At 51.2% G+C, this 19,125-nt stretch overlaps 2 long non-coding RNA genes across 2 annotated transcripts; one reads left to right on the top strand and one right to left on the bottom strand.

Moving 5' to 3' along the window:
• Positions 1–8,706: 8,706 nt before the first annotated feature.
• On the top strand, positions 8,707–13,098 carry LOC111939406 (uncharacterized). Its single transcript, XR_002869267.2, has 2 exons — positions 8,707–9,023; positions 12,893–13,098. It is a non-coding gene; the product is annotated as an uncharacterized LOC111939406 (long non-coding RNA).
• LOC147649460 (uncharacterized) lies at positions 10,673–16,087 on the bottom strand. Its single transcript, XR_015278881.1, has 2 exons — positions 15,675–16,087; positions 10,673–13,047 (listed from the first exon to the last, which is right to left on the bottom strand). It is a non-coding gene; the product is annotated as an uncharacterized LOC147649460 (long non-coding RNA).
• Between the last annotated feature and the right edge of the window lie 3,038 nt (positions 16,088–19,125).

Here is a 19,125-nt window from a genome sequence, read left to right as displayed (position 1 = left end):
CATAAACAACATTTTCTCCTCTTTCCTTTTTTTAAAAAAAGCCCTTTTTTCTTGCTTTTCTGTCTTTTTTTTTTTATTTTTTTGGTGTAAAATATTCTTGGCAGCCCCTCCTTTGTAACCGCCTGCCGCTTCCCCAGCCAACAGCAACGCATTTCATCCCAAATTCAGCTTTCTATTTTCAGGCGAGCGAGCAGTGGGATGAAGAGTTTGCCCTAAAAATGTGCTCAGAGGAGTCAGGCTGCCATATGTGCCTGGAGATGTTCCTTGCCAGCCCCCTGAGCGGGGAATCCTGGCAGGGGCTGTGCCATTACCTGGGAGCAGGGATTTGGCCGGCTCTTGGAAAAAACAAGGTGGAAGAGGGTGAGTTGGATGGTGAGGGGGTCACAGCTTGGGAGCAAGACCCGAGAGAAATGGGATTTTATTCCAGCTTGGCTGCTGGGTGGAATTCCCTTCCTTTCTGTGCCTCAGTTTCCCCACTGCTGTGCACTGCTCTGCAAATTCCATGTGTGGAAATGAATGGGGAAAATGGCACATGTCATGTCAGGAACATGGATAAGACATCAGGAGTTTCCTTTTTCACTCTGGGGATGGAAAATGTGCCTCAATCCCAACACCAGCTCTACACCTCCTCTCCCTGGCTGCTTGGGATGCCCCTTGGAGCAGATCCGTGTGGGATGGATGCAGGAAAAACCTGCCAGGGGCACTTATCCACTTCCAGAGGAGCCTAAATGATTCTTTGATTATCTCATTACTGCTCCAGTAAACAGCTCAGCTCCAGTCCTGGTGACACTCCAGCTCTGTGGCTGAGGAGATCCTGGGGCTCCTGCAGGATCCCAGCACCAGGATGGGCCCCACACCTTCTGCCTCTGTCCTGAGCTGTGGTGGGGAGGCAAAGGGAATGGAACTGAAGCCCCTTTTTGGAGTGGGTTTATCTGTCAGAGTTCATCCTTAACCCAGAATTACTGCAACCCTGTAATTGTGGAGCCCCAGGATGGTTTGGGGTGGAAGACACCTTGAAGCTCATCCCATTCCACCCCCTGCCATGGGCAGAGACACCTTCCACTATTCCAGGGGGCTGCAAGCCCCACCCAGCCTGGCCTTGGACACTTTCAGGGATGGGGCAGCCACAGCTGCTCTGGGGGCTCTGTGCTGGGGCCTCCTCATCCTCACAGGGAGAAATTTCTCCCCAATATCCCACCTCACCCTGCCCTCTCTCTCTTACATCTTCACTTTGGGCTCTGTGACCACTTTGCAAAGTTCTTGGAAACAACTGTGTAAATAATGATGCCAAAAGATTTTGGGAATGTGTGAATGGATTCAGAGGGTGCTGAGGGGGGTGGGATGTGCTGAATATTTGGCCTTCCTGCTTCATTCATCCCAGAGATTTTATGGCCTTCAAAGCCCTAGGGAGGATGATCCAAACTGCCACACATCTCCTGGATTTGGAGACTGGGACGTGGCCACGGCAGGAGAAAAGGGAGCTGCATCTCCCCTCCAAATGAGAGACATGAAGGGAGAGGGAGAGGAGAGAGATCAAAACAAGCGAGGCAGCAGCAGGAGGCAAGAGAAGAAAGGCAGCAGGAGAACAAGACCGGTCCCAAAATATCCCTCGTGTTTCCTGCGCCGCAGACCAAAGCTCACACTGGGAAAGGCTTTTTGCGAGGGGAAGAGGCTCTAAGCTGTGCTCAAAGCTCTGCCTCGGGGTCCCTGGGGAGCCGTCCCTGCGCTGAGCCGGGAAACAGCTCCCGCTGCTCCCCCAGAGCGGTCCCTGCGGGGCTGCCTTTGATCGGAAACGCTCCAAATTCTTCCTGAGATGGAGCCTGAAGAGGCAAAACCCCACCTTGTCTCAGCTTTATTGGGTTTTTTTCCCCTTCCTGACTGGTTTGGGTTAAATAGCAAATCCATTTATAGGTGGAGGAACTGATTTTCTGGGTTAGGAAACTTCACGTACTCCCAGTTGTGAGCACAGGAGTGAGAAGGGGAGTGATAAATCCCAAATTTCCTGAATGACATTTAAATATTGGCCATGTAGATAAATGAATTTATTTTCATAATGAATTTATTTGGTGTGGCAACAGGTCAAGCCCATAATCTGAAGGGATCAGGGCAATTTGGGAGCATCTCTTGTGCTCAGCAGCGTTGACTCATCCGGATGTGGGATGGAGCCGGGATGTTGGGCAGGTCTCACTGCTCATTCCTGCTGCTGTGCTGCCATGTGAGGACAAAAGGGTGTAGGGAAGAGCATAACCCAGCTCTGCACCGTGATTTCCAAACCTTTCCTCCACCCTTCTTTGGGCTCTTGCTGGTTTCAGCCTGGAGCCATTGACCTGCCCCATCCTCCTGAGGATTAAAATGGCACCTGGATAATAACCAGGACACTTTGTAGGGAATTTAAGCAGAAGGTCACTGAGCAGAAATAACAACCCACCTGCCAGCCCTGCCCTGTGCCACTGTACCCCCAAAGTGCCCTGACAGGGGCTCTGAGCATCCCAAGGTTATGACCAAACACCATCAGAGCTGAGGCGTGGTAATATAACAGCCTAGAAATTGGGAATGAGATTAAACAAAACACTAGCAGGTTTGGAAGGGAAGAAAAAATCAAAAATCAAAATCAAATTGCAGGCTTCCTGCATTTGTTGTTTAATAAGAGCCATGATTTTATTGTGCTGCTGGACCGGCCTTGGTGGGGTCTTTCATTTGGCCTCGACAATTAAATTCCCTTTTATTACTGAAAAAAACCCCAACATTTGGCACCTGGCAATTCCTTAGTGTCTCACTGCCTTCTCCAAAGGCAGATGGGTCAGTCCTTTCCCGGGGCAGAGGGGAACAATCATTTCACAGGGACTGGCAGGGGCTGGAGCTCCTTGCAGTGCTGCTGGAGCCCGTCGGGAGCGAGCCTGGCTCTCCCAGCTCCTGTCCAGGGGGAGCTTTGGGCTCCATTAAAGCTCATCCTTCCCAAAGGCACCTGGGTTTTATCCACACACATCAAGAGGTGGAGCATTTCCCATTTTGCCTGATAATTTATTCCCAGGGTTAATCATCCTCCCTGCTAAAAATTCAGCCTAATTTTGATCTGAATGTGTCTGGCACCAAAGTCCTGCAGCAACTGCTCGCTTTCTTTCCCTGCCCAGCCTCTTCTCCCTCTGAAGCTCTTGGATGTCATTACAGCTCCCTTTTTTCTGGCCCCTCGAGTGATTTTCCTCCAGCATCTGCAATTTTGCCAGGCTCTTCTCTGCCCTCCTGGATTCCCATCGTGGGACCTGTCAGAGCCTCATCACACCTTAGGATAGATCTCAAAGCACCTAAATAATATCCGCACCCCCCAGGGCCCTTCTGCAGGATTAATTTTCCACTTCAAGATAGAAAAATGCTTTGCAGTTCCCCGTGTAAAATAAACAAGAGACGCTGCTCCTTCCTCAAGCAGCTGCTCGGGGCTGATTTCCCTGGAACATTTTGGGATGCTGACAGCCCCATCGCCTCCCTCCCTCCCTCCTCCCCTCGCTCTTTGCTTCCCGTGCCACGGTGAGGGCCCCGGCACAGGAGGAGATTAGCCCGGTGTCCGTGCCTCGGAGAAGCGCCGCTTCCCTTTTATCTCTGGGATGCAGGCGAGCTGGACGTGAGCCCTGCAGGGATTTATCGAGGTGCCCTGGATCTGCCTCCTCCTCCTGCAGCAGCTCCTTTGAGCCCGTGGGGCACCAGCCCCGACAGAAGCGGTGGAAGGAGGGGTGCAAAGGGCATTTTTGTTTTGCCAAGGGCAATCCCATGGAAATTTTGTGCTGAAATATCTTGGAGGCAGCACCTTTGGAGTCATCTCCTTTGCCCTCTCCTGGTCGCTGCTTTGGAATTCCTGGGTGATACTTTGGTTTTGGACAGACACAGAAACTCTCTGGCCTGTCCAGGTGGCACCGGGGTGATTTTGGGGGGTGTTTGTGGCTCCAGTGCAGCTCCGAGCAAAGCGGAGGTACCGGGAGTGCTGCAGGAGGAAAGGGATGCTTGGAAAGGGGTGGGAATGTGAAAATGCCAATGGGCACTGTCAGGAGTTGGGCCGGGGGGTAGAACACAAGGCCACTGAGCTGGGTGTGGTGATAGGGAGATGGTTCAGACCCCCGAGTGCTCTCAAGGGTGTTTGAAGGCTTCCTTTTCCTCCCTGGCTTCCAGGGATGTGTGATGTAGGTACAGCGGGGCATGGAGGCTATTCCCATCCTACCCAGAAACCTCCACACCCCATGGATGGAGCAGCAGATCATCTTCATCAGCCAATTCCTTATCCTCTTCCATGGGACCCTTTTTTGATGAATCCCTTGACTTCCTCCTGAGTTTTGGTGATCCCAGCACCTTCAGGGACGCTGCCCATCTTTGCTGTCACATTGGGATGGAACAGAGAAGGAGGGACTGTGCAGAAAACCATGTGGGAAAAGCCATAAAGGAGACAGAGGAGTTCTTCGACTTTATTTGAATAAAGGCAGAGTCCATTGGGCCACATGCCCACGGGGTTTTCTCTCGAGGTTTCAGAGCCTCCCTTTAATTCTAACTCCTGGCTGCATGTTGCCCTCTTCCTTTCCCCGTTGGCTGAGCTACCAGGAAGGTACAGCCTTCCTGAACCACCTACCCCATATCCCTCCTTAAACCTGGCATTTTTCCCCAAAGTTCAGAAGTTCAGGCTTGTGCAGCCCCTTGTCTCTTCCAGGAGCCAAACTGCCTGGGCTCTGTAACAAACCTGGAGACATTCAGAGCCATTTCAAAGCCTCCAACACTCAAACCCTCACCCATGGAATTGTTTGTAAAGACACCAGGACACTTCTTCCCTTTCAGCACCCTCCTTCCCTTTTTATGGGAGTTTCTCGGGCTCCTGCCCATTTTTGCGGCGGGTGCAGATTGTACAGCAGCGGCTGTGGGAGTATTTGGGAATGTGCCCAGGGGAGCCGGGTTATCCCCTTTTCAAAGACAGGAAAGCTGAGAAAGGCAGAGATTAAAAGAGTGCAAAGCTTGTGTTTCTGGATGCTTGGCTGCATCCCGAGCCCTGTTTTCCAACGAGAACAGGCTGCTCTGAGCACTCACTAAATCAGGGCCCTGTAAATGCTCTCAGAGAAGCACTTAAAAATCACTCGGTGTTTTAAAGATCGTGTCCAGCTCTCGTGTCTGAAGCGCCTCGAAACGGCTGCACTGCCCAGCATCCCCCACAGCCACCTGATGTGGGATCCTGGTCCCTCCCCAGGAGATCCCCGTGCTCTTCCCAAAGGAGAACCGAACAATTAACACCAGTTTGCAAACGGGGAAATCGAGGCAGGCTGCGGATTAGCCCTGAATTCCCATCAGCTTCCCATCCCGGCTGGGCAGGGGAGCGCTGGCTCCAGACACATCCAGGTGGTGGCTGAGCCGTGACTCGGCTTGGCCAGGCTGCAATGTGCCAGTCCTGTGGCTAATGCTGAGGAGGAACACGTATTTTCTGGCTGGATGAGTAATTCCTGTCTGGATAAGTATTTTCTGGCTGATTTGGGGGTCTTTGGGAAAAAAAACAATTACATTTTGCTTCAGTTTCTCCTGAGCATCCCTCCCGTCCCGGGAGGATGGAGCTGTGCGGGCTCCCCAGACGAGCAGTCCTGCTCGTGCATATCAATCCCATTTTTATCTCATTCCCTGCCCCTTCCTTCCCCATCTCCACGCTCAGGAGACGCTCCCACCTCCTTGGCAGGGAGCGAGGAGGCTGCAGGTTTGCAGGGTGCGACACAGGTACAGTATTTCACAGCTGGTTGCTTTGTAATGGGATTCTTTTATTGGAAGTTGTTTCCCGGGATCTGGCTCTGATTAGCAGATGCAAATCCTGCCCTGCATGCTGATGGAGCCCCGGGGACCCGAGGGAGGGTCACCACAACACGAATTGAGCACTTCGGCTCCCACCCGGACACCTCTGTGCTCTGCGAGCCCCCCGGCTGCTGCAGCCCATCAATCCTGGGAAACTCCCGTCTGGAGAGAGCAGGGGGAGCAGGGGGAGCAGGGGGAGCAGGGGGAGCAGGGGGAGCAGGATGGGCAGGGGGAGCAGGATGGGCAGGGGGAGCAGGATGGGCAGGATGGGCAGGGGGAGCAGGATGGGCAGGGGGAGCAGGGGAAGCAGGGGGAAGCAGGGGGAAGCAGGGGGAAGCAGGGGGAAGCAGGGGGAAGCAGGGGGAAGCAGGGGGAAGCAGGGGGAAGCAGGGGGAGCAGGGGGAGCAGGGGGAAGCAGGGGGAGCAGGGGGAAGCAGGGGGAAGCAGGGGGAGCAGGGGGAGCAGGAGGAGCAGGGGGAGCAGGGGGAGCAGGAGGAGCAGGGGGAGCAGGGGGAGCAGGGGGAGCAGGGGGAGCAGGATGAGCAGGGGGAGCAGGATGAGCAGGATGAGAAGGATGCAGCCGCAGGCGCTGAGGAGCAGGGTGAGGGGCTGGCAGGTTGAATTAGTGCTGGGAGAGCAGATGCACATTTAAACAAACCATCCGCTCTCAAGAAGAAAACAATGACTTAGTACTTCCTAATTACCATCCTAAAGTCAAGCAATTACTCCTTATTCACACGTGATTACCAAGAATAGCTTAAAATGAATAAACATTTAAAAAAAAAAAAAAAGCCTCTTACTAAATTTTCATTAGCCACCACAGTGAGTAAGATATTTACACTCGGCACAGCCCCCGTAAACACAGACAAGACATTACTCAGTAAATGAGTGAATTAGTATTGTGCTAATTGCTAGAAATTATTATCAGGTTACTACAATTCCCGGCAGGATCAACCCCGTTTGTTATTTTTTGAAAAATAAAAGAGAAATCTTAGTGATGTGGTTGATGCAGTTATAAATAATTGAGGGGGCAAGGGGCTGTTCCTCAGTGGAACCAGGAGAGGGGACGGAAATGGTTAAAGCCCACATGGCAGCTCATACTTTATTTCTGAGACCGTGGCTCTGGGGTATGTCTGGGACAGGGCTGTGGGTGTTTTGGGTAGGAACTGGCAGGGGTGGAAGTGATGGAAGTGGGAAAACGCACGAAAGCACAAGAAGATGATTTCAGCTTGTGCATCTCTCTCTTCATCATCCCCAGCCGCCCAAACCCCCGCAGGGACAGCAGGCCCTTTACTGTGGGTGTCACTCCAGGAATCCCATCCCACCAGCCTGCCCACTCCCAAATCCCAGCCTCACCATTTCCTCACCGCCTTCACTGCCTGGGGCTCCAGAGCTGAACTGGCCTTCTGCTCTCTGCCCATCAGCACAGCTTTCTGCCAGGTGGGTTCTACAAAAAGGGAGGGAGCAGAGACAAAAACATATTGGCATACTGGGAAAAATGACAAAAGTCATATGGTGGAGATTTTTTTTGGTGACCCAGAGGTGCCAAAGAAGGATTTAGGTGGGATTTTGGACTTTGGCAGTGCTGGAGCTTGTAGACTTTTCCAACGGGGCTGATTTAATCCACTCCTGCACCTCCGGGGTTTGGGGAGGTGGAGCCAGCCTGGGTCTGGTGTTGTGCAGGCAACCTGGTCTGTGCACTTAAAACCTGTCTTCTCTCCTTGCTAGATCAGTTGGTCTAATAAAAGATTTTATCTGCCCCTATAAAGCGTCTCCTCTGGCAGCCTCAGCCCCGGCACAGCTGCGGCTTTCCCAGAGCAGACACGCCGGTATTGCACTTTGGGCAACACTTCTGCAAAATTGGGTGCTATAAATCCTCCTTGTTTCCCCTCGTGTGAAGCAGGGGATAATGAGCAGGACGTGTGAAGTCTTGATCAGCTGCTGCTGGTGCAGCACACCAGTGTTTTCAGATGAAAAGCAATGAGGGGGAAAAAAAAAGTGGTTATTAGAGCAGAAGCGCATTAGAAATAAAATCTGACTTTCCATTCCGCCCCTGGAGCTTGACATCGCTGCAAGCCATGGTATTTCCATCAGGGCTCTGCTTGTTATTCCATGGTTGGATTTTGAACACCCCACCCAGGAGCTGCTGAGATCCTGGGGTGTTAATCTGGAGGCAGGTGGAGATGGGGATCACTCACCCAATGACATTAATTGAGGTCCTGGGGATGCTGCACTTCGTGTAGGTCTGAGTGGGGTCTATGGGCAGGTGTCAGGAGCTGGTGGCTTGGACAACTCTCCCCAGCACTCAGGAAAAGGCTTTTGCATGGAATTGGAGCCACCCTGCAGGTCTTAATTGATTTATATTAATAAATATAATAGGTAAAACAATATTACAAAGGTTGGGAGGAGAAGAAAGACCCCTATTTTGAGCCTGTCGGGCTCACATGCACAGGCAGAGTGAGGGAGGGTGTTTGCAGACATCTGCAGATGTGTTGGGTCACGGTGCTGCAGCTCAATAAGGACCCTCCTGCCCTCTCAAAGCATGGACACGGGGCTGGAAATGCCTTCGGAAATCGGGTCTGAGCAGCCAAAGTTTTCAGCCTGCTCTTGAAAATAATGAGGGAGATTTAAAAGCAAAAGGAAAGACAGAAAAATGCAGTGATTTGGGTTCTGCCCTCTGTGAACTTGGCCGGCTCTGTGGTGCCAGCTTCACACGCTCGTGCTTGGGACTGCACGATGGAGAAAATGAGAGTTCTTATGGAAAGGGATCCAAGGCCCTGCCTCCCTGTGCTCCCCCTCCCTGCCCTCAGCCTTCACCCTGCTGTACAAAGAGCGGCCACAGCCCCATTCCCCAGCCCTGGAAACGAGCAGGATCCGCTGCAAATGGAAATAACTGGTGTGGTCTGGACCCCAGAGCACCCAGAATGGGCTGGAGGGATGCTGAGCTCGGAAACAACCGGGGGATGGGAGGGGAAAATCAAGGGGGTGCGGGTGAGGAAAGGGATTTACAGAGCTTCCAGGGGTATCAAGGCTTAAATTCCTGCTGCTGCCTGGCTAAATCCTCCACCCTGCCGGACCCTGCTGCCCCTGCCCTGTCGGGAGAGCAGCTGGTGGCTGTGCAGGGAAGGTCCTGCCTGGCTGTGGATGCTGTCCCCACAGACACCCCTCGGCCTGGGAGATGGATGGGGTGAAGGAGCACGATCTCTCCCCAGCTCCTAAGCGTGAGTCAGCAGGATCCCTGCGCTCAGAGCCGGCTGCTCTGGAGAAAGCATTTCCATTTCAGAGAGCTCCCACTCTGCTCCCCCACTGCCAGAGTTTAGCTTTTGTTTGAAGCCGGGCTCCGGCAGCGGCCGAGTGCTGGAGACAAGAGGCAGGAGCCGCTGGGTTTGATCATTCCCTCCTTTGTCTCTGAAAACGCCTCCCTCGCCCAGAGGAGCCTCGTGTAAAATCCAAAAATCCTCTTCCAAAACATAAGGATGAAGGCCCGGGGGGCTGGGCCCGGGATGTGCTCACAGCAGCCCCTCAGATCATTGGGGTGCGATGGGAGCCTCCAGCAGCCCGGGCTGGGAACTGGGCCCGAACAGCTGCAGGGGCCCAGGAGGGACCACAGCACAGGGAGGAGCTGGAGCTGCTGGAACAAATCCAGAGGGGTCACAGAGATGTTCCAGGGTAGAGCCCCTCTGCTCTGGAGCCAGGCTGGGAGAGCTGGGGGTGTTCACCTGGAGAGGAGAAGGCTCCAGGGAGAGCTCAGAGCCCCTTGCAGGGCCTGAAGGGGCTCCAGGAGAGCTGGAGAGGGACTGGGGACAAGGGATGGAGGGACAGGACACAGGGAATGGCTCCCAGTGCCAGAGGGCAGGACTGGATGGGATATTGGGCAGGAATTGTTCCCTGTGAGGGTGGGCAGGCCCTGGCACAGGGTGCCCAGAGCAGCTGGGGCTGCCCCTGGATCCCTGGCAGTGCCCAAGGCCAGGCTGGATGGGGCTTGGAGCAACCTGGGACAGTGGAAGGTGTCCCTGCCATGGAGGGAGTGGGATGGGATGAGCTTTAGGTCCCTTCCAATCTGAACCCTTCTGGAATTCTGTGACTTACAGATACAAATGCAGATTTGCAAATGAAAATGCAGATTTGCAAATAGGCATTTTACCCCAAACTCTTGGGCAGCAAAACTTCCCAGATGGCACCAAGCAGATGCGATGAGTCACATGTTCCATCCTCTTCCATTTCCACTCACTAATTCCATTCCCTGGAAGCAAAACCCCAGCAAATGTGGGGATCTGTTCCCAACACCTGGGTGAGGAGAAAACCAGCAAGCTCAAAAGAAAAGTCCAGATTAGTTTGTATTTCCCTATTTATTCCCTTATTGGTTCTGATTTTATTTCTTTTTTTGAAGGAAAATAAGGAACCCATGGAGTTATTTCAGTGTTTTGAAGTGATTCTATTTACTGGGAGCTGAGAGGATTGATTTACACAACACGGGGAATGCAGAGAGGGTGAAGGAGATCCCATAGCAGAGCAGCAGTGTTTGATTTCAGGGCTGCTTTGCTGTGAATTCTAATGCCAGGAGCAACTTCAATCTGTGGCCAGCTGAGAGTGAAGGTCTGGGAATTGTTTTGCTGAAATTTGGATTAGGAATGAGGGAAAAAAAAGAGCACCTGGCTGTCCAAAAGAGTTTTTGCAACACCGTCTTGGTGAAAAATAATCAAGTTTTAGTTGCTTATGGATTTCCTTCAAGGTGGTGGGGGGATTTTTCTGTTATACCCTTATTTTTTATGCCATTTCTTTTAGAAGCAATGGAGTAGAGGAAGAAAACACCAGAGAACCAAGTTTTTGTTTACAAGGAATTATGAATCAAAGGAAAATCCAACCATTCAATTCATAAATTGTTTATTTAATATGGTGGAAAGTTGCAATCAAGCCAAAACTGCCATTTTTTGGGTTAGTTCACTTTCCAGAACATGAGAAGCTTCTTTTGGGGTCTCTTGATCTCAAATTTCCCTTCCTGAGCTCTCAGGTTTGTTCTCCCAGTATTTTCCCACATTAGCATCTCTCCAAGGGGAAGCCTCACCCCAATCCTACAACGCTGTGCTTGGACAGCCCCAATTTGGGAATTCTTTCCAGCCTGAATTCTTGCCTTCCTGAAAGCCTGGCCTGGTGTTTTGTGACCTCTAGGAGAGCAAAGGAAAAGGCCAAACCTGCTGTCAGGAGCAAGGCAAAGAGACACCAGGAGCCAGTGGCTTTGCCATTCTTCTTACAGTGCCATTATTTCCTGCAGAGGCTGATTTAGATCCCCAAGACCTCAAAACTCCCCAGATTTTTCCCAAGTTCTACATCAATCATTACACAGCTGCAATATTCCAAATGAAAACCTCAGGCTTCATTCTCCATGCCTTTATTCACCTATTTTTCATTCTCCTGTGGAAAAAGCATTGCTTTCCTGTTGGAGAGTTTGGATTTAGGGGACATGGCAGGGATATCACTCTCCCCTCTGTGATCCAGCTGCACAAGGACATCAGGATAGGATTGTCTGAGCAAGGAATCCCAGGAGGTTTTGGGAGAACACACACCCAGCTGGGAATGCTGGAGTAAATGAACAATTTTTAAACCCCTGGAGGTTGGAATTTTTTGGCTCAAAGGTACAAAACTCTCGAGTTTCAGTGCCAGGTGATTCATGAGCAGCTCCATGGAACCAGAGCCAGCTGGGCAACATTTGCTGGTTGGGAATGGAACTGGTGGGCTTGGAGCAGTAAATAAGGAAAAATAAATTGATGGCAGCTCTGGGCATTTTTTGCTGAGTGAGGTAAAGGGGCAAGAAGGGAATAAAACCACAAGTGTTGCAGTGGGGATGTCACTGCCCCTGCCCAGGGGACCTGGGAGTTTTGGGATGCAGAGCAGAGCATGGGGAGGCAGAGGGTTTCACCCAGAGCTGCAGAGCATCCCAGGGCTCCAAAGGGATTTAGGAGCCATGTCTGGGCAGGGCCTTTCAGTTTGAGGGATCATCCAGAAGATGACAGCAAGATCACAAAATCCTGGAATGGTTTGGGTGGAAGGAATTTTGAGCTCATTCGGTTCCACCCCTGCCATGGCAGGGACACCTTCCCCTGTCCCAGGCTGCTCCAAACCCTGTCCAGCCTGGCCTTGGGCACTGCCAGGGATCCAGGGGCAGCCACAGCTGCTCTGGGCACCCTGTGCCAGGGCCTGCCCACCCTCACAGGGAAAAATTCCTGCCCAATATCCCATCCAGCCCTGCCCTCTGGCACTGGAAAGCTGTTTCCCCTCATCTTGTCCCTCTATGCCTTGTCCCCAGTCCCTCTCCAGCTCTCCTGGAGCCCCTTTAGGCCCTGGCAGGGGCTCTGAGCTCTCCCTGGAGCCTTCTCCTCTCCAGGTGAGCACCCCCAGCTCTCCCAGCCTGGCTCTCTAGGAAAGAATCACACCTTGAGCTCCACACTAAAATAATCACAGAATCATGGAATATCCTGAGCTGGAAGAGACCCACAAGGATCATCCAGTCCAGCCCCTGGCCCTGCCCAGGACAATCCCAAATCCCACCCTGGCCATCCCTGGAGCTCTGTCCAAAGGCTCCTGGAGCTCTGGCAGCCTCGGGGCCGTGCCCATTCCCTGGGGAGCCTGGGCAGTGCCAGCACCTCTGGGGGAAGAACCTTTCCCTGAGATCCAAAATAACCTCCACCCCAACACAACTCCAGGCCATTCCCAAATTTGCCAAAGTGGCTCCCAGCCCCCAGCATAGCCCTGGAGCATCCCCAGCCTCCCCTCACACAATGAACTTTGGGGGCTCAGCACCAGCTGTGCAAGGCCCAACGCTGGGGTGATGGTGGCAAAAGCATCACAGCATGAGAAAGAGACAAGAAATAATCAGATTTACAAAAATCTGAAAGCTTTGACTGAGTGTTACTAATAACAATACATTATGGCAGGGGCATGGAAGGGCTCGGGGTATTTATAGACCCAACGAACCCTGGGATCCAGGTGCCACGTTTTGACTCTGTACCACCTTCTCCACTGGATTTTGTTGCTGCCTGAGGATTATTTTGGAAAGAGTTATTATTATCCCTGATTTATTGCTCTGCACTAGGGGGAACTCTCACTTTCCGCCGAGACAATTACGGAACCCTCGCCGAGAGCCTCTTGAAGGAATGGCAGCCTCTGCTCCAGCTCTGATTGCAGACGGGGGAAGTTGCTTTTCCAAGGGTTTGGCTGATTAGGAATCGAGCTCCATCTCCCTGTTACCTGCAGATGGGATTTTTGTCTGTATTAAACTAACAGTTTAAAGCCTCTTAATTATTGCAACGGCAGCTTGCGCTTTGCTGGGGTGGAGGTTTCTTTTTTAGCCTTTCTGGGAAGTTTTCATTTCCTTTTCCTGGCTCTTGCTGTTCTGGGGAGCAGCCATGCAGGCACACCAGGGGAGACATTTTGCTGCTCCTCTGTCTTGCTCTCCTCCAGCTCACTCCGTATTTTTCACATCCCTCACTGCCACTTCCAACCCCACCTTCCCAGACTGATACAGGCCCATCAAGACTATAATCAGAATAGAGTCAATTAAGGACAGGATTAGACTGAGGGGAGGTTAATAGGACTGTGACAACAGGGCATTTATTCACAGGGCTTTCCCTTCCACCTTTCACTGTCCAAGTCTATTTTCCCCAGCCCATCAAATCCAGTTAATGCTTCACCAAGCACACTGTGAGCTCCACAAGTTAAAACTGGCTGGAAGATAAAAAAAACAACCAAGCCCACCCCAAAAAAGGGGTATCTGGACCCGACAGCTCCTTGTGATGACACTGCCCCTGCCCTGCCATGTGCCAGCTGGTGACACACTGGGAAATCAGGTTTCTGCTCCCTCAAAACCCATTCCAGCTCTTTGCTCTTCTTTTTGCATCCCCTTCTGCCTTTCCTCTCCAAAAGATGTGTAGAAGAAAAGGAAAATCATCATTTTGAGGTCCAGCACACGTGGACATGCAGCAGCCTCCCCTTTCTGGGTGGTGGACCACAGGAGCATGGTGCATCCTGAATGAACCCAGCTGGGAATTTCACCCCTCTGCCCCAAGCCAAGAGGGGTTTTATTTCTGGGAGATTTTGCCACACAATTCCTTGGACATGACCATCCAAGTGCTCTCCAAGCTTCATCTCCCCATCATGGTTGCTCCATGGAGACATCTCCTCCCTGAGCAGCTTCTCCAGCCACCCCTGAGGGACAAGCAGGACACACTCACAAGAGCACGAGTGGTTTCCTCTCCCTGGGTAAGGACAGAAATTCCAGCAAAAACCAGGCAGAATTTGTGGGTGGGAGCAGCTGAGGGTTTGTGGAGTTCTTGTTGGAGCTATTGGTGTGGATAATGAACACACCTGAAAGTGGAATAACCCTGACTTACAGAACAGCTTGAGAAGGGCTGGGAGTGGAGGGAAGGGGAAGCTCTTCACAAATTCCAGTCTGGTTTTGCTGCTGCCACTGTGATTTTCCCAGCTTGTTGTGCTGAGAACTGGTTGGGGTTCAGTGGTGCTGGCTGCCTCCTCCGGGTGGGAACATCAGCAGATCTCGTGGGGAATGGTTCTTTATTTTGGCTCTCCAGGTCAGAGTCCCAGCAGGGGCCAGCATGGTGGGCATGGTACCAGCCATGGGAATAAAAGGATAGTGCCCAAATCCCAAAGATTGTAAAGTAGCATCACAGCCAGTGTGGAGCCTGGGAAATGTTCCAAACTTGTCAGGAAATACCTATTTTGGGGGGAGGGATGTTTGGACTATGACACACTTGACAATCCTGAACAATTTCAAATCACTGACTCCTGCCCCGAGCATTTATTGGCTTAATCATTTCAATATATCACTTTTTCTGGGATCCTTGGACCTGCATGTGGGCTGGTTTCACATTCCCCTGGGGTTTGCCAGAGGGACCAGATCTGGTCCTGGTGATTGCAAGCAATGGTGGGAAAATTGATTAATGTACATACAAAACCAATCATGAATAAATTGCTCCTATAAATAGTCCTAAATAAACACTCCCCATGCCATGATTGCATCTGCAAGTTATACATAAATAATAATATAGTAACAACAACACTAATAATAATTAATAATAAAAATAATAGCTTATTCTGTGAATAAAAAATTGTGCATTTAATTCTGGAATGAATCATTTCCCCTGAGTTTGCCCAATTCTTCATTTTCAGTTCATCTATAATTTAGATTTCCAAAAAATCTTTCGGAAATGAGTTCCACAGTTCAACAACTATTTTCTTTAAACCTATCCCTTGCTAATTTTCTCTGGTGCCAATTCCATTTTAAATGGAAACTTGCAGAAATGAGGATTATAATTTTGTCCTCTCTACCCCATCCCTGGTTTATAAACTTCCATCAAACCCTCCTCCAGCTGCTTTTTTTTTTCTGAGGAAAGAAACCCAAGTTATTTAATCTCCTTTGGAATGAAACCTTTTGTGCCTTTGCTGGTTGTACCCAGGAGGAATTGATTTCATTAAGCAGTAAAAGTTCGTTTGTCTGGTTTAGCTTAATTCAGTTTCTGAGACACAGGAAAATACTCACCCAGGTGGGGTGAGAGCCACAGGAACTCCCATTTGGTTACTTTGAATTCCCTCTTTTCCTACCAAAAGTCTGGAATATAAAGTTAATATCCTGAACATAAAGGATTATGGGCTTACGTTTTACAAAACTTCCCAAGATTTGATGATCCCATGAGTTTTTCCAGTGGGCTTTGCTGCAGGTTCCATGTTGAGCAGCACCCAAAGCAGTCCCAAGGTCTCCATGTGGTCCTGGATGTGGGGATTTTAACTGAGCCCAGGAAAGCTTGGAAGGAGAGAAAGTGGAGGTGCAGAGGTGGGGAAACCACTCTATAAACACCCACCTTGTTTTGGTGCAGCAGCTGGAGAGTTTCCTCTCTTTTCTGTGCTCATGTTCATGGCTGGGAGAAAGTTCCCCATGGAGAGAAAATGCTGGAAAGAAACCAGAGCCGCTTTCCTGAGAGCTTTGGAGGACTTGGATTTTGGGAAAAAATAGTCTTGTTATTTTCCCATTTCTTCCAGCCTTTGTGTAGGTGTGCTCAAAACAACCTCAAAATGCTGCTGACCTTCACTGGGTGGTAGGGATGGATTCCTACCCACTCCAGTCTGGGAAAAGAGCAACGAAATCCATCAAAACCTGCTTCAAACCCTTCCAGAATCTCAATTCATTTATCCCCATCACCTTCCCAGGGGCCGCCTGATCCTCCTGCAGCCCAGAGCCGCTGTCACCTCTCGGGGGAGAGCCTCGCCCTCTCCCAGACCTTCTGTGGGAAGAGGCACCATGATCCAATTTCCTCCTAATTGCACTAACAAGGATGAATTAGGACTTTCATCAACAGGGGCGAGCGATCGCTTCGGAGTCAGCCATGGGCGACGGAGCCAGAGATTAAACAAAACTATCATGTTAATGTCTAATAATACAACAGCAAGTGGAAATTAAGCACAAGACAAATCTGCTGCGCCGGCGACATTGGAGAGTTTGTTCTTTAAACACAACGTTATTTTAAAGGCAATGCTATTATTAGGGCCATCTAACTTAATTTCGGAGGCATAATAGAAAAGTAAATGTGCCGCAGTTGCACTTTATGTGCAATTTCGAAAACAAACCCAAAGTGAGGGAGAACGCGGCGTGGGACTGAAATAGCCACTCCAGCTAAATTCCTCTTTGATATACGTTAATTATCTCCAGCAGGGAACGGACAATTTCATTTGGAGCAGTCGGCTGGATGCTCCCCTCAACGGGAACCAATCCCTTGACGTACCATAAAAACAATGGAAGCATCAACAGGGACCCCCCCGTCCCCCTGGAACATCCAGAGGGCTTTAACCCCTGTCTTGCCATCATCTTGCTGTGAGCTGAGTGGATTTGTCCCACATTCCTCATCTGGATGTCCATTTTCCTAGAGCAGCTGGGTTTATTTGATAGGACTAGAACTTTTTCCTGCTTTGACCAGTGGGAAAATATTTCCCTCTAGGTCAATGGGATTTGTCCCACCTAAAAATGCCTGAGCAAAGCTTTCCTTGAGCTTTCCTGCAGTGCTGAGAACTCTCCCTGTGCCTGTGCCATGTGATCTTGGGATTGATCCAAGGGTAAAGTGATGCAATCCAATTCCCCTGCATGCATTCTGTTTTTTCCAGCAGTGATATCATTTTTCCCTTTTATTAAGTTGCATAAAAATGGCATCTTAGTGCTCAAACATCTTATCCTGCACTTAAGGGAACGTTTTAGAGGAGTAGCAGCATTGAAAGCTTTCCTTCTTTATTAATCTGGGACATTGCCCCGTGTTTTATGGCAAACAGGGAAAGAGAGCAGGTTGGAATGGTCGTGTAGCACTCCTGAGATCTCCTCTTTTGGGGTATCTCCTTTTTGCTGGGTGTCACCTCCCCCAGACCCCAGGGATGGGTTCACAGTGGTGAAAATCCGGCATCAGGGGGGACTTTTGGCTGCTGATTTTTAAGAAGGGGACTTTTTGTGCCTCCTGAGCATCAGGCAAGCAGAACATCGCACAAAAATCACATCGGGAGCTGTCTCCTGCCTGGCCCCCTCCTCAGCCTGCTCTGAGGGTCCCAGGCTGAGCCTAAAATAGCTAAAAAAAGGGAGGTTTCAGGGTGCTTCCCAAGCCATCCTTTCTGTCTCATTGAAGCTGAAATTCCTTCCCTGCTGGCCGGGGCATTCAGCACATATTCAGCACAATATGAAATTCCTGCTCAGATCCCCCCAGAGAGGCTCCTATCGACTGTCCTTTAAATAGAATTAAAATTGACTCGAGACAGATCTGCAAACCTATTGAATTACTCAGTCCACCACCGAGCCTGGACTGGCCCTGCAGGAAGAGATAAAACTGCCTGGAGCAGAAATGAGTGGACATGATGGACATGAGGACATTACATTGGGGACCTCTCGAGATGGACTTGCAGAAATGCATGACCTGGGCAGGGAATAGATACCAGAGCCCTGAGGTGAGGGTTGCAGGAGTGTTGGGGGGCAGTGGGTGAGGGGCAGGAAGAGGGGCTGAGATGCCCCACGGCAACAATGACTCGAGGAAAAATGTTCATCCCCAGGTTCTCCCTCCCCAGCAGCAAATAACAGAATCAGAGAATGATCTGGATTGGAAAGGAGGTGACTTTCTCCTCACCCAGGTGTTGGGTGGCTGAACAGATTCTCCACATTTACTGGGGTTTTGCTTCCAGGGGATGGAATTAGTGAGGGGAAATAGAAGAGGATGGAACATGTGTCCCATTTCATCTGCCTGGAACTGTCAGGGAGGCTTTGCTGCCCAAGAGTTTGGGGTAAAAGGCTCATTTACAAATCTGCATTTACAGTTGCAAATCACAGAATCCCAGAATAGTTTGGGTTGGAAAGGACCTTAGAGATCATTCAATTCCAATCCCCTGCCATGGCAGGGGCAGCTTCCCCTATCCCAGGCTGCTCCAAGCCCCATCCAGCCTGGCCTTGGGCACTGCCAGGGATCCAGGGGCAGCCACAGCTGCTCTGGGCACCCTGTGCCAGGGCCTGCCCACCCTCACAGGGAACAATTCCTGCCCAATATCCCATCCAGTCCTGCCCTCTGGCACTGGGAGCCATTCCCTGTGTCCTGTCCCTCCATCCCTTGTCCCCAGTCCCTCTCCAGCTCTCCTGGAGCCCCTTTAGGCCCTGGCAGGGGCTCTGAGCTCTCCCTGGAGCCTTCTCCTCTCCAGGTGAGCACCCCCAGCTCTCCCAGCCTGGCTCTCTAGGGAAGCATCACACCTTGAGCTCCACACTAAAATAATCACAGAAACATAGAATCATGGAATATCCTGAGCTGGAAGAGACCCACAAGGATCGTCCAGTCCAACTCCTGACCCTGCCCAGGACAATCCCAAATCCCACCCTGGCCATCCCTGGAGCTCTGTCCAAAGGCTCCTGGAGCTCTGGCAGCCTCGGGGCTGTGCCCATTCCCTGGGGAGCCTGGGCAGTGCCAGCACCTCTGGGGGAAGAACCTTTCCCTGAGATCCAAAATAACCTCCCCCCCAACACAACTCCAGGCCATTCCCTCAGGCGCTGTCACTGAACACTGAGGGAACAGATCCGTGTCTGCCCCTTCCCTTCCCCAGGGTGGCAGGAGGAGTAAAAGGCAGGAGCTGTTCACAATCCTGTCCCCCTCCCTCAGCCATGCTGTAGGAGCTGGGAAGTGCCCAGGATTGCTCAGGAATGCTTTTGAGCTCTGCCTGCTGTGGATGCACATCGTGGCTCTGCATCCAGGGCCTGGCTCTGGGGCACCTAATGGGCTCCACTGGGAGCCCAGCCCACAGTCC

The sequence above is a fragment of the Cyanistes caeruleus genome, chromosome 23 (genome assembly GCF_971803275.1).
Source record: "Cyanistes caeruleus chromosome 23, bCyaCae1.hap1.1, whole genome shotgun sequence".
Lineage (NCBI taxonomy): Eukaryota > Metazoa > Chordata > Aves > Passeriformes > Paridae > Cyanistes > Cyanistes caeruleus.
Note: the sequence above shows the minus strand (reverse complement) of the source record. Positions and strands in the feature narration are given on the sequence as shown.